Source organism: Microcaecilia unicolor, chromosome 13 (assembly GCF_901765095.1).
Source record: "Microcaecilia unicolor chromosome 13, aMicUni1.1, whole genome shotgun sequence".
NCBI classification, from domain to species: Eukaryota; Metazoa; Chordata; class Amphibia; order Gymnophiona; family Siphonopidae; genus Microcaecilia; species Microcaecilia unicolor.
The window spans coordinates 92,064,162-92,076,999 of record NC_044043.1 but is presented as its reverse complement, the minus strand read 5'-3'; the positions used below and the strand labels follow the sequence as shown (position 1 = coordinate 92,076,999).

General features: G+C 46.6%; 1 protein-coding gene across 1 annotated transcript in view; it reads right to left on the bottom strand.

Moving 5' to 3' along the window:
* The window catches only part of TMCO4 (transmembrane and coiled-coil domains 4), a 231,302-nt gene that overhangs the window by 198,263 nt on the left and 20,201 nt on the right, over window positions 1-12,838 (bottom strand). The window lies entirely within an intron of this gene.

The window sequence follows — 12,838 nt, the reverse complement described above, 5'->3', positions numbered from 1 at the left end:
TGACCCTCAGTCCTGGTTCAGTCTAGTGGGCATCCAGTCCTGCCTTGCCCAGTAAGTCCTGCCGGCCACATGCAGCCAGGAGCTCAACTCCTGGTGAAAAGTGGCCAAGTGCAGGTGAAGTTTAAGGGTGCCTGCTCTGCTTAAGTCCTGCCTGTTTGCCTCTGCTGCAACTCCAGTCCGGAGTTCCAGTCCTGTTCTGCCTAGTCTCCAGTGTGGGGTGGTTTTGCCTGCCACTGCCGCTCCTCGGCAGTGGCCCAAGGGCTCACAACCCAGTTCCAGCTTTGAAAACGTGACACCAGGTCAGGTTTTCAGAATTTCCACAATTAATATTCATGGAATCTATTTGTATATAATGGAGGCAAAGCATGCAAATAGATCTCATGCATGGTCATCGGAGAAATCCTGAAAACCTGGCTTGACTGTGGCCCTTGAAGACTGAGGTTGGACACCCCTGGTCTAAAGTAACACATTTCCTGATCAGAGTTAGGATGTGGGGTTCCAATATGGGCTGAGGCAGGGTTCATACTCCTTGTGACCTTGGGCAAGTTGCTTAACCTTCCATCGCCTCAGATACAAACTTAGATGGTGAACCCTCCAGGGCCAGGGAAATCCATACTGTAACGAAATATAACTCTCCTTGAGCTACTACTAAAAAGGCGTGAGCTAAATCCAAATCCCCCTCCCCCACATTGTGGAAGAAGGCTATAGAGACATAAATTAGTCAGCAATGACCTATTTTAAAAAATATCAATTTGCAATAAAATACAAGCAATCCAATACTTGCATAAGAAAATAGAGGAAGACATACAACACATAGCTCAGACCAAGGACAAGATGGTTCCACAGCAAGCAGGAAAAACAAATTGCCAAAACTGACAAATGCAGATCTTGTAAGACAGAACTGGAAACAGTCACACATCCCTCCGCTTGTTATGTAGCATGCTGATGTCAGAAAGTTGCAATAACGTATCCCATCTTATCCACTGGAAACTGTGTAATCACTGTAACATTGCAGTACCAGAAAATTATTATTATTACTATTATTATGACACTAGTAAGAAATGCCCGTTTCGGAAACAAATGAAATGGGCGCTAGCAAGGTAGTACCCCCCCCCCCCCACACACCACCCTCCCTCCCTTCCTCCCGAGTTCCAGACCCCCCTCTGTCCCTCCCTTCTGAGTTCCACACCCCCCGTCCCTCTCTCCCTCACTTCGTTGCAAGTTTCAGCTGCCGTCCGTGTACCTGATGCGAAGGGGAGCATGTGAAACGGCCGGTAGCAAGGTTTTCCTCAAGGACGGCGGAACGGCGGGCGTATTTCTTTACTCCTGCCCCTGCGTGGCTCACATTTTTGTTGAACTCGTGCCTTGTGCCTTCCCCGGCCCGCCCTCAACGTCATGGCGTTTTGACGCGAGGGCGGAGCTACATTGCAGGCCAGCCAAACCGGATATCTCTGGCGCCTCAAGTTTCCAGCTTGAGGCTTCATTGGAACATTGGAGGTGCCTTTTATATATAGAGATTTGTATCCCACATTATCCTGAACAAACTCAGGCTCAATGTGGCTTACATTCAAGAAATAAACATCAAAAATATAATACAGTCAGATAATTAATTATAACATTTTAACATATTAGGAATAATTGTGTAAGTCATGAAGCTAGGCTAGAGTATTGATTATGTTGACACATATAAGAGAGACATCAACATTAGTTTATTGTCTTTTGATAAGATATGTACTTAATAGAAAACAATTTACAGAATCTCAGATAATCTTCTAAGTACCTTAATTGCTCGGGTAGAGAATTCCAAAGTTTAGTGCTCTGATATGTAAAGCCTGCAACAAGGATTCAATTGTAAGAAAGACCTTTGCAGTTTGGATAATGGAGCGTGAGGTATTCTCTAGATGTTTTTACTGTATTACGTGAAGGTAAATCAATTACTTGTTGCATGTAGGAGGGTGATAAACCATATATGATTTGATAAACAGTCACGCATATTATAAAGGTGATCCTGGTGTTTATGGGAAGCCAGTGAAGTTTTAACAAGAGAAGGGAAGCCTTCTCAAAGTGATGAACACTGCATACAAGGCGGGCAGCAGAATTTTGTTCTTGTTGTAATTTTTTTAAGGCGTGAGATTTTAATACAATAATCAAATTTGGATAGTAAAGATTGGGTGATAGTATGAAGTGTGGAGCTTGGGATGAAAGGACGCAACCGTTTTAACTTCCAAAGTGCATGGAAGATGTTCGAGACCACCTTTAAGATCTGAGATTCGAATAATAAATGCTGGTCAATAGTGATGCCCAGAATTTTCATCTGTTGATCTAAACAAAAAAAACAGCACCACGGGGCCTTTAAAAATGGAACACAGTTCTTTAATGAATGAGCCTTGACATTTGGATACAGAAAGTGAAAGTGCCTTGGTGCTTTGTAGCTTTTACTACATGAGACGTGGGGTAAGGAATAATATATTGTAGAGGAATATATTCGAGTTATTCCCCAAGTTTTCCACGTCATCACTGTGACCCCTGACGCAGGTGCTAGTCACCGAAACACGGCCCGTGTCGGGTCTTTTTGTCAAGGCTCATTCATTAAAGAACTGTGATCCATTTTTAAAGGCCCGTGGTGCTGTTTTTTTTGTTTGGACTTTAGTTCCCTCTCTTTTGTTATATGCTAGTGGAATAGCAACATTCCATGTAGAATCTCCAATAGTATCTATTTTATTTTTGTTACATTTGTACCCTGCACTTTCCCACTCATGGCAGGCTCAATGCGGCTTACATGGGGCAATGGAGGGTTAAGTGACTTGCCCAGAGTCACAAGGAGCTGCCTGTGCCTGAAGTGGGAATCGAACTCAGTTCCTCAGGACCAAAGTCCACCACCCTAACCACTAGGCCACTCCTCCACTGTTGCTACTATTTGAGATTCTACATGGAATGTTGCTATTCCACTAGCAACATTCCATGTAGAAGTCGGCCCTTGCAGATCACCAATGTGGCCGCGCAGGCTTCTGCTTCTGTGAGTCTGACGTCCTGCACGTATGTGCAGGACGTCAGACTCACAGAAACAGAAGCCTGCGCAGCCTTCTACATGGAATGTTGCTAGTGGAATAGCAAACAAAAAAACAGCACCACGTCTCATATAGTAAAAGCTACAAAGCACCAAGGCACTTTCACTTTCTGTATCCAAATGGATGAAAAAGCGCTTTTACTATATGAGACGTGGGGTAAGGAATAATATATTGTAGAGGAATATATTCGAGTTATTCCCCAAGTTTTCCACGTCATCACTGTGACCCCTGACGCAGGTGCTAGTCACCGAAACACGGCCCGTGTCGGGTCTTTTTGTCAAGGCTCACTCATTAAAGAACTGTGTTTCGTTTTTAAAGGCCCCGTGGTGCTGTTTTTTTTGTTTGGACTTTAGTTTGTACTTCGTTCCCTCTCTTTTGTTACATCTGTTGATCTAAGGCATATGATATGTTGTCAATAATGAAGTTTTTTTTTTTTTTTAATGAAATGGGTTGATAGGGGTTGGTAAGTAAGAGGAATTTAGTCTTTTCCTGATTTAATTTGAGTTTGAAACTGGATGCCCCATTTCCACCAGATCTAAACTGGTTTGAATCTCATGTATAATTTCTAGTAATTCCCTTTTGAAGGGGATATAAATGGTGACATCATCAGCATAGATGAAGGAATTAAATCCGTGAGCCTCCAGTAAGTGTACCCAGTGGCGCTATCATGATATTGAATAATATGGATGATAAAGGAGAGCCTTGTCGAACCCCATATACAGGGGCCCTTTTACAAAGCAGCGGTAAGCCCAATGCAGGCTTACCGCTAGCGAAAAAGGAAGTGAGGGTTGTTCCGATCATGGTATGTGCACACTTAACCCTTGTCAAGACATCGCCCTAAGAATGAAAAAGCAATAATGCTTTTTACAAAATATTATCTCCGGTTACCCTTTATATAATGGCAGTAGGATAAATATTCAACATATAAACCTAAAGAGCTGGAGAGCAGCAATAATAGAAACTAAATAATGAAAAATGCTCTCACAATATTCTAATGGGTAGGGAGCTTTCCACAGCTATGCTAACTAAATTTAACAAAATAAAACCTCAAGAGTCCAGGATGCCTACAGAGATGGTCAACCCTTAAACGAACTCGTCATCATGGGTTTCCTACTACCCTCCGAAACCAACCACAGTGTAAAAAATATACAAACTGCACAGAATCGCCATCTCCCAGCTAAAAGAATCAGAATCTCTTTAAAATCAGCTAGAAGAGGAGAAACCAATCTGGCTACTCATGGTATACCGAGCACCTCATAACAACACATTGTGCAAGAACTCCTTGATCTGACGATGACAGCATTGGATTCACACAGGTGATCAGTTCTCCAACCCATGAAAAGGGTCACACACTAGACTTGGTATTCTACAAAGGGGGCTGATATCCCAGAATACCTGGATAGCTGTATTGAAATAACACCCCTATCATGGACAGGCCATTTTCTAATTAAGTTTTCCCTAAGTGACCACATGAAACAAAGGACACCTCCCAGAGTTTGGAACGAGATCAGAGACAAGCAAAAACTGACTGCTGAGAATTTCCTAGAAGCTTTGGACTATCCATATGTGGATGAAAAGACAACCAGTGGTGTACCAAGGGGTGGTGGTGGGGGCAGTCCGCCCCGTGTGCATGCCGCTGAGGGGGTGCCGCGCGCCTGTTTGCTCCGCTTGTTCCGTGCTCCCTCTGCCCCAGAACAGGTTACTTCCTGTTCCGGGGCAGAGGGAGCATGGAACGAGCGAAGCAGACAGGCGCGTGGCACCCCCCCAGCAGGTAAAAATGCACCTGGGGGGGTCCTTTCGCCGGGGGGGGGAGGTGGCCTTTCGCCGGGGGTGGGGGGGGGGGGTCGCGCTGCACCCGGGGGGGGGTCATTTTGCCAGGGGGAGGTGGCCTTTCACCAGAGGTGGGGGGGGTCACGCTGCACCTGGGGGGAGGGGCGCATTGGCAATCCGCCCCGGGTGTCAGCCACCCTAGGAATGCCACTGAAGACAACTACAGTGTCATCAACTACAGGTTGATATTTAGAATCACATTTAGCTAAGACATTAGAGAAAAGAGCACTACTAAAAAAGATCTTATGCCCAGTGGCGTAGCAAGGTTGAGGCAGTGGGGGCGGTCCGCCTTGGGTGCATGCTGCTGGAGGGTGCAGAGAGCAGCTGTTGGCTCCGCTGGTTCCCTGCTCCCTCTGCCCCGGAACAGGTTACTTCCTGTTCCGGAGCAGGGAGCCAGTGGAGCCGACAGGAGCGCGTCTGCTCTCTGCACCCTCCAGCAGCCAAGAATGCACCCGGGGGGGGGGGGGGGTTGATGCGCCAGGAGGGGGGTGTCAGTGCGCCGGGGGGTGTGTGTCATGCTGCTCCCTGGGGGGATGGACGCCGCTGCACCCCGGGGGGGGGGGGGGGGGCGATCCGCCCCAGGTGGCAGCCGACCTAGGATCGCCACTGCTTATGCCCCACTCACAAATGTTCACCTTGGTTTTCTCCAGAACTTTGGACCATTAAGCGCGAAGGATGGAAACTGGAAAGGAGATGACGCAAATCTTGCTGGATGAGGACAGGCTAACCTGGAGGAATCACATGACAAAGTACAGCAGCCAAAAACCAATATTTTTCTCAATGCTTTGCTATACGATTCTTATAGTCCACCAAGTTCAAAAGAGATTCTAAGTGGATTACAAAGAATAAGTCCTTCTTCAGGAGGATTCACAAATGCATATCCTCGCTCCTCCTAGTATCATCAATTATCCTTTCCTAAAATGTTTTTGGTCTCATGCATTACACCAATGGTCTCTAAATATTCTCATACCTCACACTAACATTATCGGCTTTTGTCTCACCTAGAATGTAAACCGCACTGAACCCTGGAAAGGGGATATTAGTAGTATATGAGAACTGATTTGATTTGATTCGATATCAAATACATTGAACCCCCCCCCCCATCTTTCTCATCAATTGCACTTCTAAAACATTACAGTTACATATTGTGATAAACACAGGACTGCCCTACCCTGAGGAAGCCACCAGAGGGCGCTCTCATAGAGAAAAGATTGAAAAATGCCATAATATGGTCGCTAGAAGGAGTGCCAATGGGACACCAGGGTAATGACCTGAAGGGGCCACTAGAGGGAGCTGCAGCCAAGGCCTGAACAGGGGGACCAGAGAGGACCCGTAGCAGAGGATTCCCCTTTAAGAGTAAAGGCACACAGGAGAAAGCTCTGGACTCTTCCAGAACAAGGAGGAGGGGCCCAGAAAGGGTGTGGTAGGCTATTAGCAGCCCTATATAAAGAGCACCTCCAGAGGAACTAGAAGAGAGGAATTAGGGGATGAAGTCTGAAGCAGATCCCCTGGAAACTGAGAAAGAAGGATCCCTCTAAAAACCAAGAAGGTACTTACCTGGCTATGTATATGGTAGTAGTGAAACTGAGTATTATTTGAAGTTGACTAACAGCCGTGGGGTGGAGGACAGGACTGTAAAGTTAAAGTGAGTGATGACAGTCTTGTCCAGGGGAGGAGGCTGTTTTAAACTGAGTCCCAGGTCTCCCAAATAAGTGGGCGCAGGGGAGAAGAAACAAGTTGAATGATTTGGGGGAAAGAAGTTGTTCCCCACAAGATTGGATCAGGGATGCTAATAGAGTGGATTTGCATCTGCTGACTAATTTACATATCTGGCAAAGCTGAGAAACCAGGATTATATTCCCAAGGAAGGTGTCAGGGGGCACATCAGGTATATCACAAAGGTGATTATGCTACCCGAGGATACATCAGAGAAGGATTCTAAGAAGGGATGATAAATGAGGAACCATCACCCTGAGTGAAAGAGGAGCCCCAAACATTGATACTAGGATTACAGGCTGCCATATAGGAGACTTGTCTCTGAACCTTTCTCAGAAGCAAAGTGCTAGTGAGCCCTGGCTGAGGGCTTGTGATGCTGGACATGAACCACAAGAGGGCCCTCAGCACATGAAAGCACCCCTGGGGGATTACAATATCTAATACATTAAAACTAAAAAAAACACCTTTCTCATAAAACAAAAAAGGCTTTAACGCATTCCTGAAGGAATAATATTGTGTTATTTTCTGAATTTCTAAAGACAGTCTGTTCCAAAGCATTGAACAGGCTGCCAATTCAACCAAGCACCTGTTCGGCATGGTAAATAGCCTACTGCAACCTCCACAACAGAACCAGCCTGTCCAGTCACAACTGAACTGCAGTGATTTTGCTGAATACTTTGCCAACAAAATTAAATCTCCACCAGGATTTACAGGCAGTCCTTCCCAGTCTCCAATCACCTAACCAGGAGCGCACAACTCGCCCCCTCCTGACACAGACATATGGGATTCTTTTAACCCAATAACAGAGGAGGACCTTGACAAAATCCTAAGAGACCTTCGACCAACTACCGGTTCCCTCACCCCTGCCCATCAAAGATAGTGCAGCAGGCAAGCGGAGGCCTCATAGAAGACACCACAAAAATTGTGAATGCCTCTCTTTCTAACGGGCAAGTACCAACAGAATTAAAAAGGGCAGTGATGCCTCCTTTGCTAAAGAAGAAGAATCTCGACCAGGACAAACTTGAAAGTTACCAGCCAGTATCCAACATCCCATTTTTAGGAAAACTTATAGAACAGTCTGTGATTGGCTAGAAGACAGAAACTGTCTAGATGTATGCCAATCTGGATTCCTACCCTGTTATGGAACAAAAACAGTCCTGGTATCCCTACTAGATGATCTTCACAGAAACCGCAATGACTAATGGATATCCTGAAAACTTGACTGCAGTGGCGTTCCTATGGGGGCTGACACCCGGGGAGGACCGCCGATGCGCCCCGCCCCCTGGGTGCAGCGCGCCCCCCCCCGGAACAGCACCCCCCCCCGGTGAAAAACCCCCCGATCCCCCGGCGAAACCCCTCCCCGGGTGCACGCCGCTGGGGGGGGGGGGGTGCCGCGCGCCTGCCGGCTCTTCGTTTTCATGCTCCCTCTGCCCCGGAACAGGAAGTAACCTGTTCCGGGGCAGAGGGAGCATGAAAACGAAGAGCCGGCAGGCGCGCGGCACCCCCCCCCAGCGGCGTGCACCCGGGGCGGACTGCCCCCACCCCCCTTGGTACGCCACTGCTTGACTGGCAGTGGGGTCACCAGGACAGGTTTGGGACATTCCGCTCTCTTTTTTTTTCCGCAATATTTTGCCAACCAATTGCCCTTCTTTTGCTTCAAGACTTCTGGGTTCTTAAGTAACAATTGTCAACAAACTGCAGACTTTTTTTGTTGTTGCCAAATATGGGACAAATAGATTATTACGTCGATTAAACTGGATGGTACTGCAGCTGCTAATTAAGACAAACACAGCTTCGAAAAGCAGGGTTGAGTCAGAGCAAAACATGGCCATCAATAAAGGGCAGAACTGTGGAGCCGTGATCACATTAAACACAGGGTATTCATTGTTGGACAATTGCAAGATGAACCAGCCCTGGCCCTAAAATGAGTTTGTTTAATTTGCTGATTATAGATGAGAGCACTGGAGCCCAGGCCTGGCAGCTGCCCTGGAAGGACAATTCAGAAAGTTGAAAATACTAATAATGCCAAGAAACCCAGAACACTAACAATTTGCAATATTTAGCTTGTGCTTTAAGCCTGGGACATATGCAAACACCCTCTGCTCTAAAATAAACTGGTATCCATCATGTTTACTCTCCTGACAGGGGCAGTGGAACATCTTTTTGGTTGAGGAGCCAAACAATTCCATCTTTAGCCCTGCTCCAAGCTGCCTAGTTGTGGTGGCGTACCGAGGGTGGGGCGGTGGGGGTAGTCTTCCTCGGGTGCCCGCTGCAGGAGGGGTACAGGGAGCAGCTGTCGGCTCCGCTGGTTCCCTGCTCACTCTGCTGTTATTCCTGTTCCGGGCCAGCGGGAGCAGGGAACCAGCGGAGCCGACAGCTGTGCGGCTGCTCCCTGCACCCCAGCAGGTAAGAAGAATGCACCCGGGAGGGGGGGCTTGGAGGTGATGTGCCGGGGGAGGGACACTGCATCCAGGGGGGATGGACGACGCTGGACCTGGAGGGGGTACACAGCAGCGATCTGCCCCGGGTGGCAGCCAACCAAGGAATGCTACTGTCTAGTTGTTGATGCTGTGTTGAGCAAAGTGTTGGTTGGGCCACAGCCCCAGTGGCTCACCCCATTCTGCTGCCTATAGCTCCCAATACATACATTGATTTGTCAAAGTTTTTTCTTCAGTGGGCATGAAATGAGAGCAGAGCCTTGAGAAACCAGGCCTAGGGATTCTGCAAATAGAGACACAGACACATACCCTCTCTGAGATACAACACTTCCTTACACACCCAGGCTGCCATGCACAACCCTCCCCCGTCCTCGGAGCACACCCGGATGTTCTCCAAAACATGCAGTCAACCAGACACAGACACACCAGCACTAAATGAATAAAGACTACATGTCTTCTAATTGTAAGCAGCTTGCTAATTGCTTTTATAATTATTTCCTGGGAATGAATCAAATTAACATTACTTCTGTTCTAGCAGGCTCTGAAAATAGCGTGTACAGATAATGAAAGGAGTCTGGGTCATGTTTTCATCTTTTTTTTTCTCTTTATTTTTATTTTTTCATCTAGCCACCATGGAAGCATCGATTTATCCCAGCAGTGGTATAAATGAAAAACAGGGCATTATAACCTGGGATGATTCAGCACAGAGATTACAGTGTGAAGTACAAGTTTCTTTACTCTGTGGCTGATGATTGTCCCTCTTTCATTTTTATCTCACAATATTTGTCACTGTGAATAACAGATAACAGCAAATAATGACTGAAGTGACCCCCTCCTGTCTGCCTAGTAAGGTAGTCAGGACTGTAACTGCCACTCTTTGTACATTCAGGGTTGGCCCAAGGGCACTAACTTGGGGCCACTCTGGATCCAAAGAGGCTGAAGAAAAGCTGACATTCCGGGCCGTGACACTGCTGACCAGTATGCCAATGAAAGCCATTCCCACACTAGTCTGTGTCTCTGACACCAGTCTCCTCTGTCTATCAAACCTTCCCCACCTCTCCACCCTGCACCTGTGTATTACCAGGAACTCTCTCTCTCTCATATTTCAGCTTACTTTATCCAACCACTTTCTCTCAATTTCCACACTATCCCATCATTCTCTTCTGTAATGAAAACCCTCCTTCTATGCTTACTGTTGCCACCTCAGCCTTCTCCCTGCCAAGTACTTTCACTGTCTCCCTCCCCCTTTTTTTCCCCTTCAGGCACTTCTTCCTCCTATTTTCTACCCCAAAGGCACTCTGTCTCTCTCTTCCTCCCTCCACACACTGTTATCTCACCTTACCACTCCTGCTTGCATACTCTCTCTTCTTCCCAGGCCTTTCTCTTCCCTTTTTCCTCCTTCAGGCACTCTCTCCACCTCTCTCTTCTTCTCCCCTGCAGGCACACTCACTTCCTTTCTTCTTCCATTCCTTCCTCCATCACACTTCGTAGCACATTCTCTCTTTCCTCCTTATCACTCCACAGCCACTCACACTCAGTCCCTCCCCAGGCACCCCTGTTTCTTCTCATTCCTGCTGCATAATCCCCCTTCTTCTAGCCCCAGCATCAGCCCCCAGCTCCCTTTTTCCCAGCTGCAGTGTCAGCCACCAACCCTCTTTCTCACAACTCCAGCATTACCATCTGCCAATGCCAGTCTAGCATCTTCTGTGTCAGCCCCCATCTCCTTTCTTCTGCTCCCAGATCACCCCATGCTCTCTCCAGACATCTCCTGCCCCCTGGCTCGCCTCCTTCTCCTAGGATCTCTCCTCCTATCCCAGCCTTTAAGTTTTCCCCATGCTCCCTCCTCCTGCCGCAAGAAGGCTGCTGACTGACTGATCTGGTCTGTTATTATCCACCATCCACACAAAGATGTCCTGCACTGTTGTGCCCCCTTCAGCAGGGAGGGTAGCCTGCAGACACATTGACTCCCAACTGGTATGAATGTTGGCTACAGTGGCAGCACGGAGCAGTCAACTACAGAGGGAGAGCAGACTCATTCAAGTCCGCCTCAGGCTGCACCAGGGCCTACTGGAGGAGTAGCAGCCATGGTTGAAACAGCTGCTGTTCAATTTCTTTGGCAACAGCAGCCGTGTGCAACAGAGGTAGGTGACAACTGCTCCTGGCTGTGTAAATGCAGAGCCATGAATGACCTGGCACATAAGGTCCATCTGGACTGGTTGAGAGACTGGAGGGAGATAAGGTTGCAATTAATTTTGTGGCGGTTCAGCAGGCTGCAGAAGAGAACATGGAAGAATGTCTGCTGCCCTTTATTTGGGCTTGAGTTCAACTAAAATACAGGCTTTGCAGATTGTGCAGAATGTGGCAGCTCGTTTACTTGCAGGAACAAAGAGATTTGAGCATGTTTCTCCTACCTTAAAATATCTTCATCGGTTGCCTGTGAAATATCGTGTACAGTATAAAATATTGACATTGATTCACCATAGTATATATGGTGTTACTGCACAATATTTTATGCATTCTTTGATCATGTATGAATCACAACAAGATCTTCATTCAGCAGCTATCTGTGCCTGTTTGTCATCTTTCAGAAATGCAGAATCACACTTTTTCAGTAGCTGGGGGAATTTATGGAACCATCTTCCAGGTTACTTGAGACTTTCCACTGACGATCAACAATTTAAGGAATTGTTAAAAACGTGTTACTTTGTAAAAGAATTTATTGCATAAGGACACGTCTATTCCCTATTTTATTTTAATTTTTTTGATAGCTTAGATTTTGTGATGTTATGTGATTTTAATGTATATTTTGATATTATGAATGTTTCTTTTGTAACCTGCTTTGATGTTAAAGCAGAATGTAAATCTCTGAAATGAATAAATAAAAAAAAAAGGTGACAGTGGCTGCTTCAGGTGTAAAATGGATGGCAGCAGCTGCAAGTACCGACAACCTTACAGCTTGTGGCAGGCGGATCTGTTGCTTGCCGTTGAAGTGCAGAATAGAATTGGATTGTGGTGGGTTTGAGCATGCACAGGCTACTCATTGAAGAACACAGCCAGAAAAAAAGAGGGGGGAGGGGGGAAAGCATGGGGCCATAGAGGTCCCCAGAGGCTATCACTGGGTTGTCTAGGGCACAAAAAAAAATCCTCTCCTAATTCAGGAGCTAAAAGCCCTGTACACTAGAGAGCCAAGTGAAATCCATGACAAAGAAAATGTTCCACTCAATGTGAAAGCTCAAACGAGTGAAACCATTCTTCCTGAGGGAAACATTTCGCAACTTGATACAATCAATGGTACTAAGCCACGCAGACTACTGTAATGAAATCTACGCGGGATGCAAAGAACAAATCTTAAAGAAACTTCAGACCGCTCAAAACACGGCAGCCAGGCTTATATTTGGAAAAACGCGATTTGAAAGCGCAAAACCCCTCCGCGAAAAACTACACTGGCTCCCAATCAAATAACGCATTGCATTCAAAATCTGTACCTGGGTTCACAAAATTATCTATGGGGAAGCCCTGGGATACATGACAGATTTAATCGACCTACCAACTAGAAACACATTTGAATCATCAAGAACATATCTAAATCTGCACTACCCAAGCTGCAAAGGCCTGCAACTTATGCATCCAGTTTTTCCTACATCAGCACACAACTATGGAACGCATTACCAAAAGCCTTAAAAACGATGTACAACCACCTAAACTTTCGGAAAACTCTAAAAACTAACCTGTTAAAAAAGGCATACCCTACCGATCCAACTTAAATACCTGATCTCGGTAACACAA